Raw genomic sequence first — 22,896 nt, 5'->3', positions numbered from 1 at the left:
GTGTTACTGTATAATGTCCCATTCCCAGCAGTCACTCTCCAGTCATCACCCACACACATCCCCCGGTGTTACTGTATACATCCCAATACCAGCAGTCACCTCTCCAGTCATCACCCAGACATGTCCCCCGGTGTTACTGTATAATGTCCCATTCCCAGCAGTCACCTCTCCAGTCATCACCCAGACACATCCCCCGGTGTTACTGCATAATGCCCCATTCCCAGCAGTCACCTATCCAGTATTCACCCAGACACGTCCCCTGGTGTTACAGTACAATGCCCCATTCCCAGCAGTCACCTCTCCAGTCTTCACCCAGACATGTCCCCTGGTGTTACTGTATAATGTCCCATTCCCAGCAGTAACCCCTCCAGTCTTCACCCAGACAAATCCCCTGGTGTTACTGTATAATGTCCCATTCCCAGCAGTCACTCTCCAGTCATCACCCACACACGTCCCCCGGTGTTACTGTATACATCCCAATCCCAGCAGTCACCTCTCCAGTCATCACCCAGACACATCCCCTGGTGTTACTGTATAATGTCCCATTCCCAGCAGTCACCTCTCCAGTCATCATCCAGACACAGCCTCCGTTTTTTCTGTATATAGCTAGTTCCTAGCAGTCACCTCTTCAGTCATCACCCAGACACATTCCCCGGTGTTACTGTATAATGCTCCATTCCCGGCAGTCACCTCTCCAGTCATCACCCAGACACGTGCCCCAGTGTTACAGTGTAATGCTCCATTGCCGGCAGTCACCTCTCCAGTCATCACCTAGACACATCCCCCGGTGTTACTGTATAATGCCACATTCCCAGCAGTCACCTCTCCAGTCATCATCCAGACACATCCCCCGGTGTTACTGTATAATGCCACATTCCCAGCAGTCACCTCTCCAGTCATCACCCACACACGTCCCCCGGTGTTACTGTATAATGCCCCATTCCCAGCAGTCACCTCTCCAGTCATCACCCAGACACGTCCCCCGGTGTTACTGTATAATGTCCCATTCCCAGCAGTCACCTCTCCAGTCATCACCCAGACACGTCCCCCGGTGTTACTGTATAATGTCCCATTCCCAGCAGTCACCTCTCCAGTCATCACCCAGACACATCCCCTGGTGTTACTGTATAATGTCCCATTCCCAGCAGTCACCTCTCCAGTTATCAACCAGACACGCCCCCCAGTGTTACTGTATAATGTCCCATTCCCAGCAGTCACCTCTCCAGTCATCACCCAGACACATCCCCTGGTGTTACTGTATAATGTACCATTCCCAGCAGTCACCTCTCCAGTCATCACCCAGACACATCCCCTGGTGTTACTGTATAAAGTCCCATTCCCAGCAGTCACATCTCCAGTCATCACCCAGACACGTCCCCCGATGTTACTGTATATATCCCATTCCCAGCAGTCACCTCTCCAGTCATTACCCAGGCACGTCCCCCGGTGTTACTGTATAATGCCCCATTCCCAGCAGTCACCTCTCCAGTCATCACCCAGACACGTCCCCCGGTGTTACTGTATAATGCCCCATTCCCAGCAGTCACCTCTCCAGTCGTCACCCAGACACGTCCCCTGGTGTTACTGTATAATGTCCCATTCCCAGCAGTCACCTCTTCAGTTATCACCCAAACACGTTCCCTGGTGTTACTGTATAATGCCCCATTCCAAGCAGTCACCTCTCCAGTCATCACCCAGACACATTCCCTGGTGTTACTGTATATATCCCATTCCCAGCAGTCACCTCTCCAGTCATTACCCAGGCACGTCCCCCGATGTTACTGTATAATGCCCCATTCCCAGCAGTCACCTCTCCAGTCATCACCCAGACACGTCCCCCGGTGTTACTGTATAATGCTCCATTCCCAGCAGTCACCTCTCCAGTCATCGTCCAGACACGTCCCCTGTTGCTACTGTATAATGCCCCATTCCCAGCAGTCATCTCTCCAGTCATCACCCAGACACGTCCCCCGGTGTTACTGTATAATGTCCCATTCCCAGCAGTCACCTCTCCAGCCATCACCCAGACACATCCCCTGGTGTTACTGTGTAATGCCCCATTCCCAGTAGTCACCTCTCCAGTCAGCAACTGAATGATCTTGTTGGCGAGTTCCAGGATCTTCTTGTCATGGTGTCTCTCATGTGTCAGTGAGTGAGGTGGAGGCACCGTGATTGGGCTCTGGGTTCTACTCAGTCCTCCTGATACACGGGGATGGCTGCTGGGTGTCTCATACTCATTGGATGTCTTCTTCACTATTGTGTAATCCTGTGTAATGGTGGTCACATCATATATCAATATATACACTCCCAGATCCCCTCACCTCCCCAGGCATGTCCCTGTATTATTACTATACAAATAAGTGACGTCACTGTGACACTCCCAGATTCCCTCACCTCCACAGTTATGTCCCTGTATTATTACTATAGATATGTGATGTCACTGTGATGCTCCCAGATCCCCTCACCTGCCCAGTCATGTCCCTGTATTATTACTGTAGAAATAAGTGACGTCACTGTGACACTCCCAGATTCCCTCACCTCCACAGTTATGTCCCTGTATTATTACTAGTGATGAGCGGGTTCGTATTTACTCGGTTCTCAAAACGGCATCTTATTGGCTCACGGTTGTCACGTGTTTTGGATAGCCAATAAGGTTCTGTTTTGAGAACCGAGTAAAACCGAATCCGCTCATCACTGATTATTACTATAGATATGTGATGTCACTGTGACACTCCCAGATCCCCTTACCTCCCCAGTCATGTCCCTATATTATTACTATATATATAAGTGACCTCACTATGACGCTCCGACTGCCTCACCTCCCCAGTCATGTCCCTGTATTATTACTATTGATATAAGTGATGTCACTGTGACGCTCCCAGATCCCCCCACTTCCACAGTCAAGTCCCTGTATTATAACTATAGATATAAGTTACTTATCAGTAACGCTTCAAAATCCTCTCAACTCCCCAGTCATGTCCCTGTATTATTACTATAGATATAAGTGATGTCACTGTGATGCTCTAAGACCTCTCAGCTTCCCAGTTACATCCCTGTAATATTACTACAGATATGTGACCTCACGGTGACGCTCTGATTCCCTCAACTCCCTAGTCATATCCCTGTATTATGACTATAGATATTAGTGATGTCACAGTGACGCACCCAGATCCCCTCACCTCCCCAGTCACGTCCCTGTATCATTACTATAGATAAAAGTAATTTCACTGTATAGCCTCAAGATCCGCACACCTCCCTAATCATGTCCCTGTATTATTACTATAGAGATAAGTGATGCCACAGTGATGCTCACAGATTCCCTCGCCTCCCCAGTCATGTCCCTGTGTTATTACTATAGCTATAAGATCACAGTGATGCTCACAGATCCTATCACCTCCCCAGTCATGTCACTGTATTATTACTATAGATATAAATGATGTCACTATGACACTCCCAGATCTTCTCACCTCCCCAGTTATGTTCCTATATTATTACTATAGATATAAGGTCATTGTTATGCTCCCAGATCCCCTCACCACCCCAGTCATGTCCCTGTATTATTACTAGAGATATAAGGTCACAGTGATGCTCCCAGATCCTTTCATCCCAGATCCTTTCACCTCCCCAGTCATGTCCTTGTTTTATTACTATAGATAAAAGTGATGACACAATGATGCTCCCAGATCCCCTCACCTCCCCAGTCCTGTACCTGTATTATTACTATAGATATAAGGTCACTGTGACGCTCCCAGATCCCCTAACCTCCCCAGTCATGTCCCTGTATTATTACTATAGATATAAGGTCACTGTGACGCTCCTAGATCCACTCACCTCCTCAGTCAGCAGGTAGATGATCTCCAGGGTGATTTTTATTATACTCTCAGTCCTGTGAATCCTGTCCTTGTCCATCCTCGCTGAATCAGAGAGAATACAGAACATGTGATGTGTAATAAAGACTCCGTTCCCCACAGCTGGAGTTCCTGGAATAAAAATAATACATAAAACATATTGCACATGTAACATAGTAAATGTGGAATAGAGTGGTCATTAAGTCTCTTATTTCCCCACAGCCATAGAGTCCTGGTCAGTGTCTACGAGGATCCTGTGACCCAGCTCCATAAAGGCTGTACTGCATAGTGGGCCTGATCTAGATTGTAGCGCTATTGTGGGTGGAGTCACAATGTGTTAGGGTCTCCTGCCCTGTGCTGCCACGTCGTCATGGCAACCGGGAGACAAGTGCTAGTGGAGTAACCTGAGCGCAGCTGATACTCCGGTTCGGGTCTTTTGCTGTGCAGTGGTTATAGGCTCTGTGCACGGCAGGGGATCCGGTGCTGGTTTTTGTGCTCACAGTCTGTGAGGTCTAAGTGGGGCGTGGACAGCACCTGCTTTATAAGGCCTCTTTTCAGAGTAAGCAGATGCTGCTGAATCTTTGTTGGTTAGTCAGTTCATGAAAGTTAGCCAGTACTGTGTAGCTTTGTATTTGTTTGTTGCTTACTGCAAATAGGCCTGGGGATTTGGTATTACACTCTGCCAATCCAGACCTAGCAGTAAGACTGGAGTCAGTCGTTTAGCTTGCTGGGGTTCTGTTACTACTCTGTGAACTTAGCAAGTTTGCGGCTGTATTCTAAGACTTGCCTGTCTAATCCTGTCTCACTGTGCTAGGTGTCAGGGGTCAGTTTAGTGGCAGTAAGCTAAAACCTGTGCACTGCAAGTGAGAATTAGGATTGTGGAGACTCTCCTTGTGTCTATCATTCCATCTCTGACCAAGGAGTTTACTGCCACACCCGTTGGTAACCCTTTAGGGTTTTGCTGTTGCCCTTAGCAACAGCATTTCGGGTTCTCTACGTATTAAAACACAACATCTTGCTTTTTCCATCTGAGCAGTTCTAATACAAGGGAGATACCCAGTTCCTTAGCCTCTGGGCTTCTCTGTTCACTTTGTGTGTATTTTTGTTACCCTATCACCTTCTGTGTACGTTATGTCATATTCCCCAGTTTGTCTGTGAGTCCATTTGTTTTGCATAACAGTTCAATCACCAGTACATTCCTGCAGACACTGGAGTGCATAACAGTTCTGACACCAGTACTTTCCTGCAGGCACTGGTGTGCATAACACAATGAGCTGATGTTCGGTACACCGCTCTTGTGCAGGACCCATACGGAGTATGTGCTCTAGGTGTCCTGAGTTGTCAGACAAGTATGGCTGCAGCCATGAAGTGGTGTAAGGGTGAGAATTGGTTGTGAAGGGACAGGGTCTCCTGATGGAAATTTCATGGCCTCATTCATGGAGCTGCGGCGTACAGTCTCCGTGACCTCAGGTTTCACACATCAAACCGATGGTGTAGCAAAGGTGGCAGGAGACAGGCAAGGGGGTGGCAGGAGACAGGCAGTGGAAAGGCGGCAGGAGACAGGCAGGGGAAAGGTTGCAGGAGACAGGCAGGGGAAAGGTTGCAGGAGACAGGCAGGGGAAAGGCTGCAGGAGACAGGCAGGGAAAAGGTTGCAGGCGACAGGCAGGGGAAAGGTTGCAGGCGACAGGCAGGGGAAAGGTTGCAGGCGACAGGCATGGGAAAGGTTGGGCAGGGGAAAGGCTGCAGGAGACAGGCAAGGGAAAGGTTGCTGGAGACACGCAAGGAAAAAGGTGGCCGGAGACAGGCAGGGGAAAGGTGGCAGGTGACAGGCAGGTGGGCAGCAGGGTGCGGGTGGCAGGAGATAGGCAGGGGAAAGGTGGCAGGAGACAGGCGGCAAGAGACATTATTTGTTCTCAGGAGATTAAATAATTTCTTAATCATTTGTAATAAAAGTTAAGTTTTATTCTTTGAGAATATCTCATTATTTCTTCACAAGAGTGCGCTCACAAAGAGGTCTACTTTCTTTCTCTTGTCACTGTGGCAGTCCCAGGTCCCCCTCACCTCCCCAGTCATGTCCCTGTATTATAACTATAGAGATATTAGTGATGTCACTGTGACATTCCCATATCCCCTCACCTCCCCAGTCATGTCCCAGTATTACTACAGATATAAGTGATGTCACTGTGACGCTCCCAGATCCCCTCACCTCCTCAGTCATGTCCCTGTATTATTTCTATATATATAAGTGACGTCAGAGTGACTATCCCAGACCTTCTGACCTCCCCAATCATGTCCTTGTATTATTACTATAGATATAAGTGATGTCACAGTGACACTTCCAGGAGTGTGATATACATTTGCTTCCTCCTGCTCCAATTATCATGTGTTACACATGCCAGGGGTATTATGAGCATTGCTTTAATATATCCTAGAATTTGAGCAATATTTTCAATCCCCACAATTACATATAATAAAATTATTAATAATAACAACAACAACAACAACAACAACAACAACAACAACACTTAAAGACTGCACCCCAGTATAAATATAATAACGTCTTTATTAACAGGACACCACAGGTTGCTCCTCCTGTATAATAATAATAATAATAATAATAATAGGACACCACAGGCTACTCCCCCTGTATTATAATAAGATTTTACTTACCGATAAATCTATTTCTCGTAGTCCGTAGTGGATGCTGGGACTCCGTCAGGACCATGGGGATTAGCGGCTCCGCAGGAGACAGGGCACAAAAATAAAGCTTTAGGATCAGGTGGTGTGCACTGGCTCCTCCCCCTATGACCCTCCTCCAAGCCTCAGTTAGGATACTGTGCCCGGACGAGCGTACACAATAAGGAAGGATTTTGAATCCCGGGTAAGACTCATACCAGCCACACCAATCACACCGTACAACTTGTGATCTGAACCCAGTTAACAGTATGACAAACGTAGGAGCCTCTGAACAGACGGCTCACAACAATAACAACCCGATTTTTTTTGTAACAATAACTATGTACAAGTATTGCAGACAATCCGCACTTGGGATGGGCGCCCAGCATCCACTACGGACTACGAGAAATAGATTTATCGGTAAGTAAAATCTTATTTTCTCTGACGTCCTAGTGGATGCTGGGACTCCGTCAGGACCATGGGGATTATACCAAAGCTCCCAAACGGGCGGGAGAGTGCGGATGACTCTGCAGCACCGAATGAGAGAACTCCAGGTCCTCTTTAGCCAGGGTATCAAATTTGTAGAATTTTACAAACGTGTTCTCCCCCGACCACGTAGCTGCTCGGCAGAGTTGTAATGCCGAGACCCCTCGGGCAGCCGCCCAGGATGAGCCCACCTTCCTTGTGGAATGGGCCTTGACAGATTTAGGCTGTGGCAGGCCTGCCACAGAATGTGCAAGTTGAATTGTGCTACAAATCCAACGAGCAATCGTCTGCTTAGAAGCAGGAGCACCCAGCTTGTTGGGTGCATACAGTATAAACAGCGAGTCAGATTTTCTGACTCCAGCCGTCCTTGAAATATATATTTTCAATGCCCTGACAACGTCCAACAACTTGGAATCCTCCAAATCGCTAGTAGCCGCAGGCACCACAATAGGTTGGTTCAGGTGAAACGCTGACACCACCTTAGGCAGAAACTGAGGAGGCGTCCGCAGTTCTGCCCTGTCCGAATGGAAAATCAGATATGGGCTTTTATACGATAAAGCCGCCAATTCTGATACTCTCCTGGCTGAAGCCAGGGCCAGTAGCATGGTTACTTTCCATGTAAGATATTTCAAATCCACCGATTTGAGTGGCTCAAACCAATGGGATTTGAGAAAATCCAAAACTACATTAAGGTCCCACGGAGCCACTGGGGGCACAACCGGGGGCTGTATATGTAGTACTCCTTTTACAAAAGTCTGGACTTCAGGAACTGAAGCCAATTCTTTCTGGAAGAAAATCGACAGGGCCGAAATTTGAACCTTAATGGACCCCAATTTGAGTCCCATAGTGATGTTGTGCAGTCACCTCCTTCCTGGCTTTTACCAGTGTAGGGATGACCTCTTCCGGAATGCCTTTTTCCCTTAGAATTCGGCGTTCAACCGCCATGCCGTCAAACGCAGCCGCGGTAAGTCTTGGAATAGACACGGTCCCTGCTGAAGCAGGTCCCGTCTTAGAGGTAGAGGCCACGGATCTTCCGTGAGCATCTCCTGAAGTTCCGGGTACCAAGTTCTTCTTGGCCAATCCGGAGCCACGAGTATCGTTCTTACTCCCCTTTGCCGTATAATTCTCAGTACTTTTGGTATGAGAGGCAGAGGAGGAAACACATACACTGACTGGAACACCCACGGTGTTACCAGAGCGTCCACAGCTATTGCCTGAGGGTCTCTTGACCTGGCGCAATACCTGTCCAGTTTTTTGTTGAACCGAGACGCCATCATATCCACCTTTGGTTTTTCCCAACGGTTCACAATCATGTGGAAGACTTCTGGATGAAGTCCCCACTCTCCCGGGTGTAGATCGTGTCTGCTGAGGAAGTCTGCTTCCCAGTTGTCCACTCCCGGAATGAACACTGCTGACAGTGCTATCACATGATTTTCCGCCCAGCGAAGAATCCTTGCAGCTTCTGCCATTGCCCTCCTGCTTCTTGTGCCGCCCTGTCTGTTTACGTGGGCGACTGCCGTGATGTTGTCCGACTGGATCAACACCGGCTGACCCTGAAGCAGGGGTTTTGCCAGGCTTAGAGCATTGTAAATCGCTCTTAGCTCCAGTATATTTATGTGAAGAGACATCTCCAGGCTTGACCATACTCTCTGGAAGTTTCTTCCTTGTGTGACCGCTCCCCAGCCTCTCAGACTGGCATCCGTGGTCACCAGGACCCAGTCCTGTATGCCGAATCTGCGGCCCTCTAACATATGAGCACTCTGCAACCACCACAGAAGAGACACCCTTGTCCGTGGCGATAAAGTTATCCGCTGATGCATCTGCAGATGCGATCCGGACCATTTGTCCAGCAGATCCCACTGAAAAGTTTGTGCGTGGAATCTGCCGAAAGGAATCGCTTCGTAAGAAGCCACCATCTTTCCCAGGACTCTTGTGCATTGATGCACAGACACTTTTCCTGGTTTTAGGAGGTTCCTGACAAGTTCAGATAACTCCCTGGCTTTCTCCTCCAGAAGAAACACCTTTTTCTGAACCGTGTCCAGAATCATTCCCAGGAACAGCAGATGTGTCGTCGGCGTCAATTGAGATTTTGGAAAATACAGAATCCACCCGTGCTGTTGCAGCACTATTTGGGTTAGTGCTACTACGTCCTCCAGCTGTTCTCTGGACCTTGCCCTTATCAGGAGATCGTCCAAGTAAGGGATAATTAATACGCCTTTTCTACGCAGAAGAAACATCATTTCGGCCATTACCTTGGTAAAGACCCGAGGTGCCGTGGACAATCCAAACGGCAGCGTCTGAAACTGATAATGACAGTTTTGCACCACGAACCTGAGGTACCCTTGATGTGAAGGGCAAATTGGGACATGCAGGTAAGCATCCTTGATGTCCAGGGACACCATAAAGTCCCCTTCTTCCAGATTCGCTATCACTGCTCTGAGTGACTCCATCTTGAACTTGAATTTTTGTATGTACAGGTTCAAAGATTTCAGATTTAGAATAGGTCTTACCGAGCCGTCCGGCTTCGGTACCACAAATAGTGTGGAATAATACCCCTTTCCCTGTTGTAGGAGGGGTACCTTGACTATCACCTGCTGAGAATACAGCTTGTGAATGGCTTCCAATACCGTCGAGACGTTGGCAAAGCAGACTTTAGGAACCGGCGAGGGGGAGACTTCTCGAATTCCAACCTGTAACCCTGAGATACTACCTGCAGGATCCAGGGGTCCACCTGTGATTGAGCTCACTGTGCGCTGAAATTCTTGAGTCGACCCCCCACCGCCCCTGAGTCCGCTTGTAAAGCCCCAACGTCATGCTGAGGGCTTTGCAGAAGCCGGGGAGGGCTTCTGCTCCTGGGAAGAAGCTGCTTGGTGCACTCTCTTACCCTTTCCTTTGCCTCGGGGCAGATATGACTGTCCTTTCGCCCGCTTGTTCCTATAGGAACGAAAGGACTGTGGCTGAAAAGACGGTGTCTTTTTCTGTTGGGAGGGGACCTGAGGTAAAAAGGTGGATTTCCCGGCTGTTGCCGTGGCCACCAAATCCGATAGACCGACCCCAAATAATTCCTCCCCTTTATACGGCAATACTTCCATATGCCGTTTGGAATCCGCATCACCTGACCATTGTCGCGTACATAAACTTCTTCTGGCAGATATGGACATCGCACTTTCAATAAAATACTGTCCCTATCCAGGGTATCAATATTTTCAGTCAGGGAATCCGACCAAACCACCCCAGCACTGCACATCCATGCTGAGGCGATGGCTGGTCGCAGTATAACACCAGTATGAGTGTATATACTTTTCAGGGAAGTTTCCAGCCTCCTATCCGCTGTATCCTTGAGGGCGGCCGTTTCGGGAGACGGTAACGCCACTTGTTTTGATAAGCGTGTGAGTGCCTTATCCACCCTAGGGGGTGTTTCCCAGCGCGCCCTAACCTCTGGCGGGAAAGGATATAATGCCAATAACTTCTTTGAAATTAGCAGTTTTCTATCGGGGTTAACCCACGCTTCATCACACACTTCATTCAATTCCTCTGATTCAGGAAAAACTACAGGTAGTTTTTTCAGACCCCACATAATACCCCTTTTTGTGGTACATGCAGTATCAGAGATATGCAAAGCCTCCTTCATTGCCGTGATCATATATCGTGTGGCCCTACTGGAAAATACGTTTGTTTCTTCACCGTCGACACTAGATTCAGTGTCCGTGTCTGGGTCTGTGTCGACCGACTGAGGTAAAGGGCGTTTTACAGCCCCTGACGGTGTCTGAGACGCCTGTACAGGTACTAACTGGTTTGCCGGCCGTCTCATGTCGTCAACTGATTTTTGTAATGTGCTGACATTATCACGTAATTCCATAAACAGCGCCATCCATTCCGGTGTCGACTCCCTAGGGGGTGACATCACCATTACAGGCAATTGCTCCGCCTCCACACCGACATCGTCCTCATACATGTCGACACACAGCAGACACACAGGGAATGCTCTTATCGAAGACAGGACCCCACTAGCCCTTTGGGGAGACAGAGGGAGAGTTTGCCAGCACACACCTAAGTGCTATAAATATATAGGAACAACCCTATAGAAGTGTTGTCTCCTTTATAGCAGCTTATATATATATATAAATCGCCAAAAAAGTGCCCCCCCCTCTCTGTTTTACCCTGTTTCTGTAGTGCAGTGCAGTGGAGAGTCCTGGGAGCCTTCCTCGCAGCGGAGCTGAGCAGGAAAATGGCGCCGTGTGCTGAGGAGATAGGCTCCGCCCCCTATTTCGGCGGGCTCTTCTCCGGTGTTTGTGAGACATGGCAGGGGTTAAATACATCCATATAGCCCCAGGGGCTATATGTGATGTATTTTTTAGCCAGAACGAGGTATTATCACTGCTGCCCAGGGCGCCCCCCCCAGCGCCCTGCACCCTCCGTGACCGCCGGTGTGAAGTGTGTGACAACAATGGCGCACAGCTGCAGTGCTGTGCGCTACCTCATGAAGACTGAAAAGTCTTCTGCCGCCGGTTTCTGGACCTCTTCACTTTTCGGCATCTGCAAGGGGGTCGGCGGCGCGGCTCCGGGACCGGACTCCATGGCTGGGCCTGTGTTCGATCCCTCTGGAGCTAATGGTGTCCAGTAGCCTAAGAAGCCAATCCATCCTGCACGCAGGTGAGTTCACTTCTCTCCCCTAAGTCCCTCGATGCAGTGAGCCTGTTGCCAGCAGGACTCACTGAAAATAAAAAAACCTAATAACTTTTTCTAAGCAGCTCTTTAGGAGAGCCACCTAGATTGCACCCTGCTCGGACGGGCACAAAAACCTAACTGAGGCTTGGAGGAGGGTCATAGGGGGAGGAGCCAGTGCACACCACCTGATCCTAAAGCTTTATTTTTGTGCCCTGTCTCCTGCGGAGCCGCTAATCCCCATGGTCCTGATGGAGTCCCAGCATCCACTAGGACGTCAGAGAAAAATGTGTTACGGGGGTGCTAAATAAGATCTCGCAGTGTGCTACCCCGGAGCAGCCCAGCCCCACCAATCCAGGGGGAACCGCACCCCAGACCCAAACTGTATGTAACTAAGACCTCTGGATTTCTATTATATGTATATATATATATAGTCTTTCATGTCTTGGTACAGGTACAGCTCGGTGTGCTGGGGGACACCAGGGGTTTATCCCCAATGTATTTCTAGCCAGACTACCCCCTCCCTTTCATGCACCTGAATTGTACTTCCTAATTGATTTGAGCAACTTACATTTTGTTCTGTTAGTATAAGGGGTGGCAGGAGACAGACAGGGAAAGGCGGCAGGAGACAGGCAGGGGAAAGGCGTCAGGAGACAGGCAGGGGAAAGGCGGCAGGAGACAGGCAGGGGAAAGGTGGCAGGAGCTAGGCAGGGGGAAGGCAGTAGGAGACAGGCAGAGGAAAGCGGCAGGAGACAGGCAGGGGAAAGGCGGCAGGAGCCAGGCAGGGGGAAGGCGGCTGGAGACAGGCAAGGGGGCGGCAGGGTGGGGGTGGCAGTAAACTGGCATGAGGCTGTAGGGTAGGTGGTGGCAGGAGACATGCAGGGGAAAGGCGACAGGAGACAGAGAGGAGAAAGGCTGCAGGAGACAGAGAGGGGAAAGGCTGCAGGAGACAGGCAGGGGAAAGGTGGTAGGAGACAGGCAGGTGAAAGGCGGCAGGAGACAGGCAGTGGAAAGGCAGCCGGAGACAGACACGGGAAAGGCGGCAGGAGACAGGCAGGGGAAAGGCAGCAGGAGACAGGCAGGGGAAAGGCAGCCGGAGACAGGCAGTGGAAAGGCAGCCGGAGACAGACACGGGAAAGGCGGCAGGAGACAGGCAGGGGAAAGGCAGCAGGAGACAGGCAGGGGAAAGGCTGCAGGAGACAGGCAGGGGAAAGGTGGTAGGAGACAGGCAGGGGAAAGGCGGCCGGAGACAGGCAGGGGAAAGGCGGCCGGAGACAGGCAGGGGAAAGGAGGCAAGAGACAGGCAGGGGAAAGGAGGCAAGAGACAGGCAGGGGAAAGGAGGCAAGAGACAGGCAGGGGAAAGGAGGCAAGAGACAGGCAGGGGAAAAGAGGCAGGAGACAGGCAGGGGAAAAGAGGCAGGAGACAGGCAGGGGAAAAGAGGCAGGAGACAGGCAGGGGAAATGCGGCAGGAGACAGGCAGGGGAAAGGCGGCCGGAGACAGGCAGGGGAAAGGAGGCAAGAGACAGGCAGGGGAAAGGAGGCAAGAGACAGGCAGGGGAAAGGAGGCAGGAGACAGGCAGGGGAAAAGAGGCAGGAGACAGGCAGGGGAAAGGCGGCAGGAGACAGGCAGGGGAAAGGAGGCCGGAGACAGGCAGGGGAAAGGAGGCCGGAGACAGGCAGGGGAAAGGAGGCAGGAGACAGGCAGGGGAAAGGAGGCAGGAGACAGGCAAGGGAAAGGAGGCAGGAGACAGACAGGGGAAAAGAGGCAGGAGACAGGCAGGGGAAAGGCGGCAGGAGACAGGCAGGGGAAAGGCGGCAGGAGACAGACAGGGGAAAGGCGGCAGGAGACAGACAGGGGAAAGGCGGCAGGAGACAAAGCAGGGGAAAGGCGGCAGGAGACAGGCAGGGGAAAGGCGGCAGGAGACAGGCAGGGGAAAGGCGGCAGGAGACAGGCAGGGGAAAGGCGGCAGGAGACAGGCAGGGGAAAGGCGGCAGGAGACAGACAGGGGAAAGGCGGCAAAAGACAGGCAGGGGAAAGGCGGCAAAAGACAGGCAGGGGTAAGGCGGCCAGAGACAGGCAGCCAGAGACAGACAGGAGACAGGCAGGGGAAAGGCGGTAGGGGAAGGCAGGGGAAAGGCGGTAGGAGACAGGCAGGGGAAAGGAGGCAGGAGACAGGCAAGGGAAAGGAGGCAGGATACAGACAGGGGAAAAGAGGCAGGAGACAGGCAGGGGAAAGGCGGCAGGAGACAGGCAGGGGAATGGCAGCCGGAGACAGACAGGGGAAAGGCAGCAGGAGACAGGCAGGGGAAAGGCGGCAGGAGACAGGCAGGGGAAAGGCAGCCAGAGACAGGCAGGGGAAAGGCAGCTGGAGACAGACAGGGAAAGGCGGCTGGAGACAGACAGGGGAAAGGCGGCAGGAGACAGGCAGGGGAAAGGTGGCAGGAGACAGGCAGGGGAGCAGCCGCATGGAGTAACATGAGATGGGGCTCGGACAGGGTCAGCAGCAGCAGCCACGAGCGGGGTACAGTGCCAGCTGCCTGCAGGCTATAACCCGGCCCTCCCATACCAGAGGCTCCTGACATGCTAGACCCGCAGCCCCCTGCCTCCTACCCACACCCTCTGCAGCCTAGGAAGGATGAGCTGCTGGGAGCCCCCTGAGGCGGATGAGTGAGGAAGCCCCCTGGAGGAGCAAGTGCCGCTCTCTCTGTGCCTGCTTCTAGATGCTGCCCTCCCCTACTTGCTGCATGGGTGCAGATGTTGGCAGCGCACACAGCATGAAAACACAAGGTTTGTTGGCGCTGGGCAGGTCTGTGATGGAATACACCTTAGGATTAGCAGCCACCTGGAGAGGGGTAGCCGGCCTCCTCATACAGAGACAAATATGGGGAATACCAGGTAGGCGCTCTATCCAAATGATGCAACCAAGAAAATAAAAACAATATAAACAGTAATATAGACCAAAACATATTCTAATGGGTGTTACGCTGAGGTGTATGATATCTCAGGTATAAATGATAATGAGTATAAATAAATGTATCAGTCTCTTCTGATACTGGCATTATATAATACAACCCGGTGTCTCTACAGCAGATGGCCGTCGTTATACGTGTGGCGCCTCCTAGCGGGTATTTCACATGTTACACCATTATAGTGACGTGACTGCTGGGAGGACGGAAATGAGGCGGCTCAGCCTGCAGCAGTCACACTGCCAGTGGTGTAGTAATGCTCTGCAGCTGTCACACTGCCAGTGGTGTAGTAATGCTCTGCAGCTGTCTCACTGCCTGTGGTGTAGTAATGCTCTGCAGCTGTCACACTGCCAGTGGTGTAGTAATGCTCTGCAGCTGTCACACTGCCAGTGGTGTAGTAATGCTCTGCAGCTGTCACACTGCCAGTGGTGTAGTAATGCTCTGCAGCTGTCACACTGTCAGTGGTGTAGTAATGCTCTGCAGCTGTCACACTGCCAGTGGTGTAGTAATGCTCTGCAGCTGTCACAGTGCCAGTGGTGTAGTAATGCTCTGCAGCTGTCACACTGCCAGTGGTGTAGTAATGCTCTGCAGCTGTCACACTGCCAGTGGTGTAGTAATGCTCTGCAGCTGTCACACTGCCAGTGGTGTAGTAATGCTCTGCAGCTGTCACACTGCCGGTGGTGTAGTAATGCTCTGCAGCTGTCACACTGCCAGTGGTGTAGTAATGCTCTGCAGCTGACATAATAATAATAATAATAATAACAACAGGACACCACAGGTTGCTCACCCTGTATAATAGTAACAGGACACCACAGGCTACTCCTTCTGTATAATAATAACATGAAACCACAGACTGCTCCCCCTGTATAATAATAATAATAATAATAATAATAATAATAATAATAATAATAATAATAACAGGACACCACAGGCTGCTCCCACTGTATATAAATAATAACAAGACACCACAGGCTGCTCCCCCATATAATAATAATAACAGGGCACCACAGGCTGCTCCCCCTGTATAATAATAATAACAGGACACCACAGGCTGCTCCCCCTGTATAATAATAATAATAATAATAATAATAATAATAATAATAACAGGACACCACAGGCTGCTCCCACTGTATATAAATAATAACAAGACACCACAGGCTGCTCCCCCATATAATAATAATAACAGGGCACCACAGGCTGCTCCCCCTGTATAATAATAATAACAGGACACCACAGGCTGCTCCCCCTGTATAGTAAGACGCCATTACCTGATCTCCACGGACACTGGGAGGCTGCAGCTGTCGGTGAAAACTCACTTCCTGCATGTGGAACGCACAGTCCGGAAGTAATGTGGAACGCACAGTCCGGAAGTAAGGTGGAACGCACAGGCCGGAATAAAGAGTGATTGGCACAAGCTGATTCCTAGTGACTGGTTCCTCAACCTCCTACACCCCGCCCTCTGTAATGACTATTAACATATATGTCCTCAGTGCAGGAGGCCGGCGGCCATTTTCTTGCAGATCAGTCCGGCAGCAGCAATAGGTTCCCTGGCCGTGTAGTGACGTCAGGAGCGGCGGCCATTTTCCCCATGTCTGAGCTCCGCCTTCCTTCTATCATTCCCACAAGGCAGCAGGAGCAGAGAGCAGCCATTGCTGTGTCTGGCAGCAGGTAATGATATTATTATTATTATTCTATAGGCTGAGCAGCTCTGGTGTCAGGTTCTGTACTACAGGGGGAGCAGCCTCTGGTGCCTTGTTATAGTGCAGCTGGAGCAGCCTCTGGTGCTGCATTATCCCTGTACAAGTGGCTGACACTCTAGTGTCCTATTACTGTAATACAGAGGTGGTGCAGACCCCGCCGTTACCGTAATACAGGTGGCGCAGACCCCGCCGTTACCGTAATACAGGTGGCGCAGACCCCGCCGTTACCGTAATACAGGTGGAGCAGACCCCGCCGTTACCGTAATACATGTGGCGCAAGACCCCACCGTTACCGTAATACAGGTGGAGCAGACCCCGTCGTTACCGTAATACAGGTGGAGCAGACCCCGCCGTTACCGTAATACAGGTGGCGCAGACCCTGCCGTTACCGTAATACAGGCGGAGCAGACCCCGTCGTTACCGTAACATAGGTGGCGCAGACCCCGCCGTTACCATAATACAGGTGGCGCAAGACCCCACCGTTACCGTAATACAGGTGGAGCAGACCCCGTCGTTACCGTAATACAGGTGGAGCAGACCCGTCGTTACCGTAACATAGGTGGCGCAGACCCAGCCGTAACCGTAATACAGGTGGCGCAGACCCCGCCGTTACTGTAATACAGATGGCGCAGATCCCGCCTTTACCGTAATACGGGTGGCGCAGACCCCGCCGTTACTGCAATACAGATGGCGCAGACCCCGCCGTTACCGTAATACAAGTGGCGCAGACCCCGCCGTTACCGTAATACAGGTGGAGCAGACCCCGTCGTTACCGTAACATAGGTGGCGCAGACCCCGCCGTTACCGTAATAGAGGTGGCACAGACTCCGCCGTCACCGTAATAGAGGTGGCGCAAGACCCCGCTGTTACCGTAATACAGGTAGCGCAGACCCAGCCGTAACGTAATACAGGTGGCGCAGACCCCGCTGTTACCGTAATACAGGTGGCACAGACCCCGCTGTTACCGTAATACAGGTGGCGCAGACCCCGCCGTTACTGTAATACAGATGGCACAGACTCCGCCGTTACCGTAATACAGGTGGCGCAGACCCCGATGTTACCGTAATACAGGTGGAGCAGACCCCGTCGTTACCGTAACATAGGTGGCGCAGACCCCGCCGTTACCGTAATAGAGGTGGCGCAAGACCCTGCTGTTACCGTTATACAGGTGGCGCAAGACCCAGCCGTTACCGTAATACAGGTGGCGCAAGACCCAGCCGTTACCGTAATACAGGTGGCGCAAGACCCAGCCGTTACCGTAATACAGGTGGAGCAGACCCCGCCGTAACCGTAATACAGGTGGCGCAGTCCCCGCCATTACCGTAATACAGGTGGCGCAGTCCCCACTGTCACCGTGATACAGGTGGCGCAGACCCCGCCGTTACTGTTATTCTATAAACGGGACATTACAGGTGTTGTGTCCTCTGGCATTGTACTATACAGGTGGAGCGGCATATGTTGTATTAATATTCAGGGGAGCTGTATTAAAATACAGGGGAGTGGCATGTGTTGTCCTACTGTACAGGGGGAGCGACCTGGGGCATCCTCCTATACAGGGGTAGTGGATTATGACATCCTACTATACAGGGGGAGCAGCCTGTGTTGCCCTTTTATACAGGGGAAGTGGCCTGTGGTGTCTTGTTACTATTATTATATAGGGCGAGCGACATGTATTGTCTTTCTATACAGAATGAGTGGCCTGTGTTGTCATATTACAGGGGTAGCATCCTGTACTGTCATAGTATACAGGGGGAGTGGCCTGTGTTGACATAATATACAAGTGGAGGGACCTGTGGTGTCTTGTTACTATTATTATATAGGGTGAGCGGAATGTATTTTCTTTCTATACAGAAGGCGTGGCGTGTGTTGTCATAATATACAGGGGCAGCGGCCTGTGTTGTCATAATATACAGGGGGAGCAGCATGTGTTGTCATAATGTACAGGGGTAGCTTCCTGTGCTGTCATAGTATACAGGGGGAGCGGCCTGTGTTGTATTTATTAGCAGTTTCTTATATAGCGCAGCATATTCATATTGCGCTTTACAATTAAAACAACAGTAATAGAACAAAACTGGGTAAAAACAGACAGACATAGAGGTAGGAAGGCCCTGCTCGCAAACTTACAATCTATGAGAAAATAGGCATTGATACACGAGGATAGATGCTACCTGTTGCATAATGGTCCACCAGATTGCTAGGTTCTTAATGGGTTGTATGATATGATCACCCAGCGATGAGATGAGGTATAGATTGAGAACAGCAGAGGACCCCAGTCTGAGCCTTGCGGTACTCCAACTGATATATGTAGAGAAGAAGATGTAGAGAAGAAGAGGTAGAATCAGAGAAGTGAACACTGAAAGAGCGATTAGATAGGTAGGATGAGAACCAGGAGAGGACCGTGTCCTGAAGACCTAGAGATTGTAGTATTTGTTTGAGAAGAGAGTGGTCAATGATGTCATAAGCAGCAGAGAGATCTAGAAGAATGAGTAGTGTGTAATGGGCTTTAGATCTAGTGGTGACCAGATCATTCACTACTTTGGTCAGCGCCGTCTCTGTGGAGTGTTGGGCATGAAAGCCTGACTGAAGTGGGTCCAATAAGTTGTGGGAGTTAAGAAAGTGTGTGAGGCGAGTGTAGGCAAGTCTCTCAAGTAGCTTGGAGGGACTGGGTAGCTGAGAAATGGACGGTAGTTAGAGAGTGTGTTTGGGTCAGAGTTGTGTTTGTTTAGTAATGGGAGTAATCACTGCATGCTTATACAGAGAAGGAAAGATACCAGTAGAGAGAGAGAGAGAGATTACAGATTTTAGTTAAGGTTGGGATAAGCACAGGAGACAAAGTTTTACTGACCTGTGAGGGTATAGGATCAAGAGGAGAGGTAGTGGAGTAGAAGGATGGAAAGACTGATGATACTTCATCTTCACTTGTGGGATCAAATGAAGAGAAAGTGCCAGAGGGTTCAGGTAGGGAATTGAGCAGGTCACTGGCTGAGGAAGAGCATACCATTTCATCTCGGATTTTATCAATCTTATCCTTGAAGTAGGAGGCAAGTTCTTGTGCACTGATACACAAAACACTATTATTTGCAGCGCCTGCATCAATTAAATAAAATCAGAAAAAATATTTTAAAAAATTAATTGGTGGGGACAATGCTTGGTATACGTTCACCAATATATAGGAGTTGTGTATTGCTCCTATTAGGAATGACTAGACAAAAGAAATATAATAGGGGCGCTCATATATCAAAACACTGTACCCAACAAGATAACAGCCATGGAGTCCCAATAGTTATTAAAATTACTTTATTATAAATAAGAAATACTTTTGTATCTGTATATATTGCTATTAAATATTAACTATTCTTGTACAATTGTGTAGCAATTTCATAACACTTGTATAATTAATTAACAGTTCTTACACATTCATATAAAAAGCAGCTAGAAACCAAATACATATATTAATGTAATTTTTCAGTGGTAATATGACCAATATATCCAACCGGGCGTCCCCGGAAAGAAAATATTCGTTGTGGCTTAAAAACAACTGCTGGAAGATAAAAAAACGTTTATATGCCAAGCCCAGGTGGGTGCCGGCGCGGAACTGATGAGAAGAGAACCGTCAAGTCCATTGGTGGAAAATCCGTTATGCGCTTGATGTATATTCTCCTCCAGGATTACATCACCTCTTCCACTATAGCTGAATTGTATGGGTAACGGTCCCAAGATGTTAACACTGTTGATAGAAGCGGCGTGTGGACCGTGTCCACAGCGGGGATGGAATTGCCGCTAAATAGTGAAGATCTCAGGGTAGATATATAAACCATAGTAAATTTTTCAGATTGGGGGCAGTTTGGATTCCCGTCTCTTATATGGGACTTGAGGTGACTCGTACCTTGTTTGTGCTGCCGCTACAGCTTTATCGTTGGGCTGATTGGCCCTGGGATATGGGCGCTGTTGGTAATGTCAGCATGTGAACCGCTGTATAAGGCCGTATGGTGAGAGTCCCGTGCTGGATGATATAAGATGCAGTCCATTGCTCAAGCTGGAGGGGGATTAGCTTCCCGACTCCCGTGCAGGGCTTGAGATGGATTGATCGGTAATGTTCAAACAGGGCCGGTATATGGAGTAACCACCTGGACTGGTTTGTGCTGTTGTAGGCACTGATAGTAGCTAGTGGGGGAGGTGAGGGAGGGTAAAAAAGTGATTTAAATGTATTAAAAAGTTGCTTGGGGTTGGTGGCATGAGAAGACATGAGAGATTGGAAATATGTTTGTTTGGTAGTGTCCAGGGCCTGATGATAGGAGTGGTAGGTGGTCTTATATGTGAGGAAGTCACTTGGATTCTGAGATTTACGCTACTGACGTTCTACTTTACGTGACAGTTTTTGTAGGTGTCTTGTTGATTTAGAGTGCCATGGTTGGCATCTAAGCCTACGTGGGGTGTGATAGGTAGCTGGAGCCACTTCATCAAGGGCACTCTCTAGGGTATGTGCAGGTAGGTACAGCAGTGTCAGGTGTGGTAAATGTAGAGATTGGTGAGAGCAGTTGTTGCAGAGAAGTGGAAAGTTGTTGAAAATGTATATTGGCCCTCATTCCGAGTTGTTCGCTCGCTAGCTGCTTTTAGCAGCATTGCACACGCTAAACCTCCGCCCTCTGGGAGTGTATCTTAGCATAGCAGAATTGCGAACGAAAGATTTGCAAAAATGCGAATAGAAATTTCTTAGCAGTTTCTGAGTAGCTCGACACTTACTCTGCCACTGCGATCAGTTCAGTCAGTTTCGTTCCTGGTTTGACGTCACAAACACACCCAGCGTTTGCCCAGGCACTCCCCCGTTTCTCCAGCCACTCCCGCGTTTTTCCCAGAAAAGGTAGTGTTTTTTTACACACACCCATAAAACGTCCAGTTTCCGCCCAGGAACACCCACTTCCTGTCAATCACATTACGATCACCAGAACGAAGAAAATTCCTCGTAATGCCGTGAGTAAAATACCTAACTTTTGAGTAAAATAACTAACCGCATGCGCTCTGCGAACCTTGCACATGCACAGTAAGCGACTAATCGCAATATAGTGAAACTCGGCAACGAGCGAACAACTCAGAATGAGGGCCTTTGTTAGTATTTCTGCGGGTTAGAGGAGGCTTGCTAGGTTTTAGTGTCATAGAATTTAGAGTAATAGAAGAGATTGTGAAGGTGATCAGGTTTTGATCAGAGAGAGGGAAAGGAGTGTTAATAAATTCAGAAACTGAGCAGAGCCTGGTGAACACAAGATCAAGGCAGTGGCCCTCCTGGTGAGTAGAGGAGTCAGACCATTGGGGGAGGCCAAGAGAGGAGGTTAGAGAGAGGAGTTTGGAGGAATGAACAGATTGTGGACTGTCAAGAGCTATATTGAAATCGCCCATAATGATGGTGGAGATGTCAGAGGATAAGATGTGTGGGAGCTAGGCAGAAAAATCTTCTAGAAATTGTTGTTTGGGTTGCTCAGGAGGACGATAGATAGCTGCAACACGCAGTGAGAAGGGGGTGAAAATCCTGTAGAGTGAACTTCAAATAATGTGAATGCGAGTGATGGAACCTCAGGTAGAACAGTGTATGTGAAAAATTGGGACAGTAAGATTCCAACCCCACCACCTTTACTATTACCAGGCCTGGGGGGGGGGGGGGTGAAGTGGAAACCACCGTGTGACAGTGCTGCAGGGGAGGCCGTGTCTGATTGTGTGAGCCAGGTTTCTGTTATAGCCAGCAGATTAAAGTTGTGAGATATGAAGAGGTCATGGATGGATGTTGATATGTTACAAACAGAGCGTGCATTCCATAGGCCACATTTTAGTGACTTGGAGGGGGATGGGAGACGTTATATTTATGAGGTTAGATGGATTTCTATGTTGTTTTGAGATAGCTGAGTGTGAGAGGGACAGGTGGTTGGGGCCTGGATTTGGTGATATGGCACCAGCTAATAAAAGCAGAAGAGTGAGATAAATATTGGTGGATGTTTGCTAGTGTTTATTCTGGTGGCCAATTGTGGTTGTCAAAGTACTTGCAGAGAAGTAAGTATAAAGCTCATGAGTGGTTAGAAGAGGGGAGTGGAGAATAGATGCTGTAATGTGCACAGAGGGGTGAGTTTTAGGGTGAGTGTAGAATTAAATTTTGTAAGAATTCCATGAATTGAAATAAGAAACAGAAGTTTGATGAACATGCTGTGGTCGTTTGTAAAATAATGTTGGGTTAAGTGGTGTAGGAATAAGTTAAGTAAGTTACCTTTCCTTGATGGTGCTCAATGTTTGTTCAACTATTTTTTTAACTGTTCAGCTAACACACTTCTTCATTCCACACTTATTAAATTCCACGCAAGCTACCCCCAGCAAGTTGATCCCTTGACATTATAACACCAGGGGATGTGTCTTGGTGATGACTGGAGAGGTGACTGCTGGAATGGGACATTATACAGTAACACCAGGGGATGTGTCTGGGTGATGACTGGAGAGGTGACTGCTGAGAATGGGGCATTATACAGTAACACCAGGGAACGTGTCTGGGTGATGACTGGAGAGGTGACTGC

Source organism: Pseudophryne corroboree, assembly GCF_028390025.1.
Source record: "Pseudophryne corroboree isolate aPseCor3 chromosome 3 unlocalized genomic scaffold, aPseCor3.hap2 SUPER_3_unloc_72, whole genome shotgun sequence".
In the NCBI taxonomy this organism is placed as follows: Eukaryota; Metazoa; Chordata; class Amphibia; order Anura; family Myobatrachidae; genus Pseudophryne; species Pseudophryne corroboree.
Note: the sequence above shows the minus strand (reverse complement) of the source record.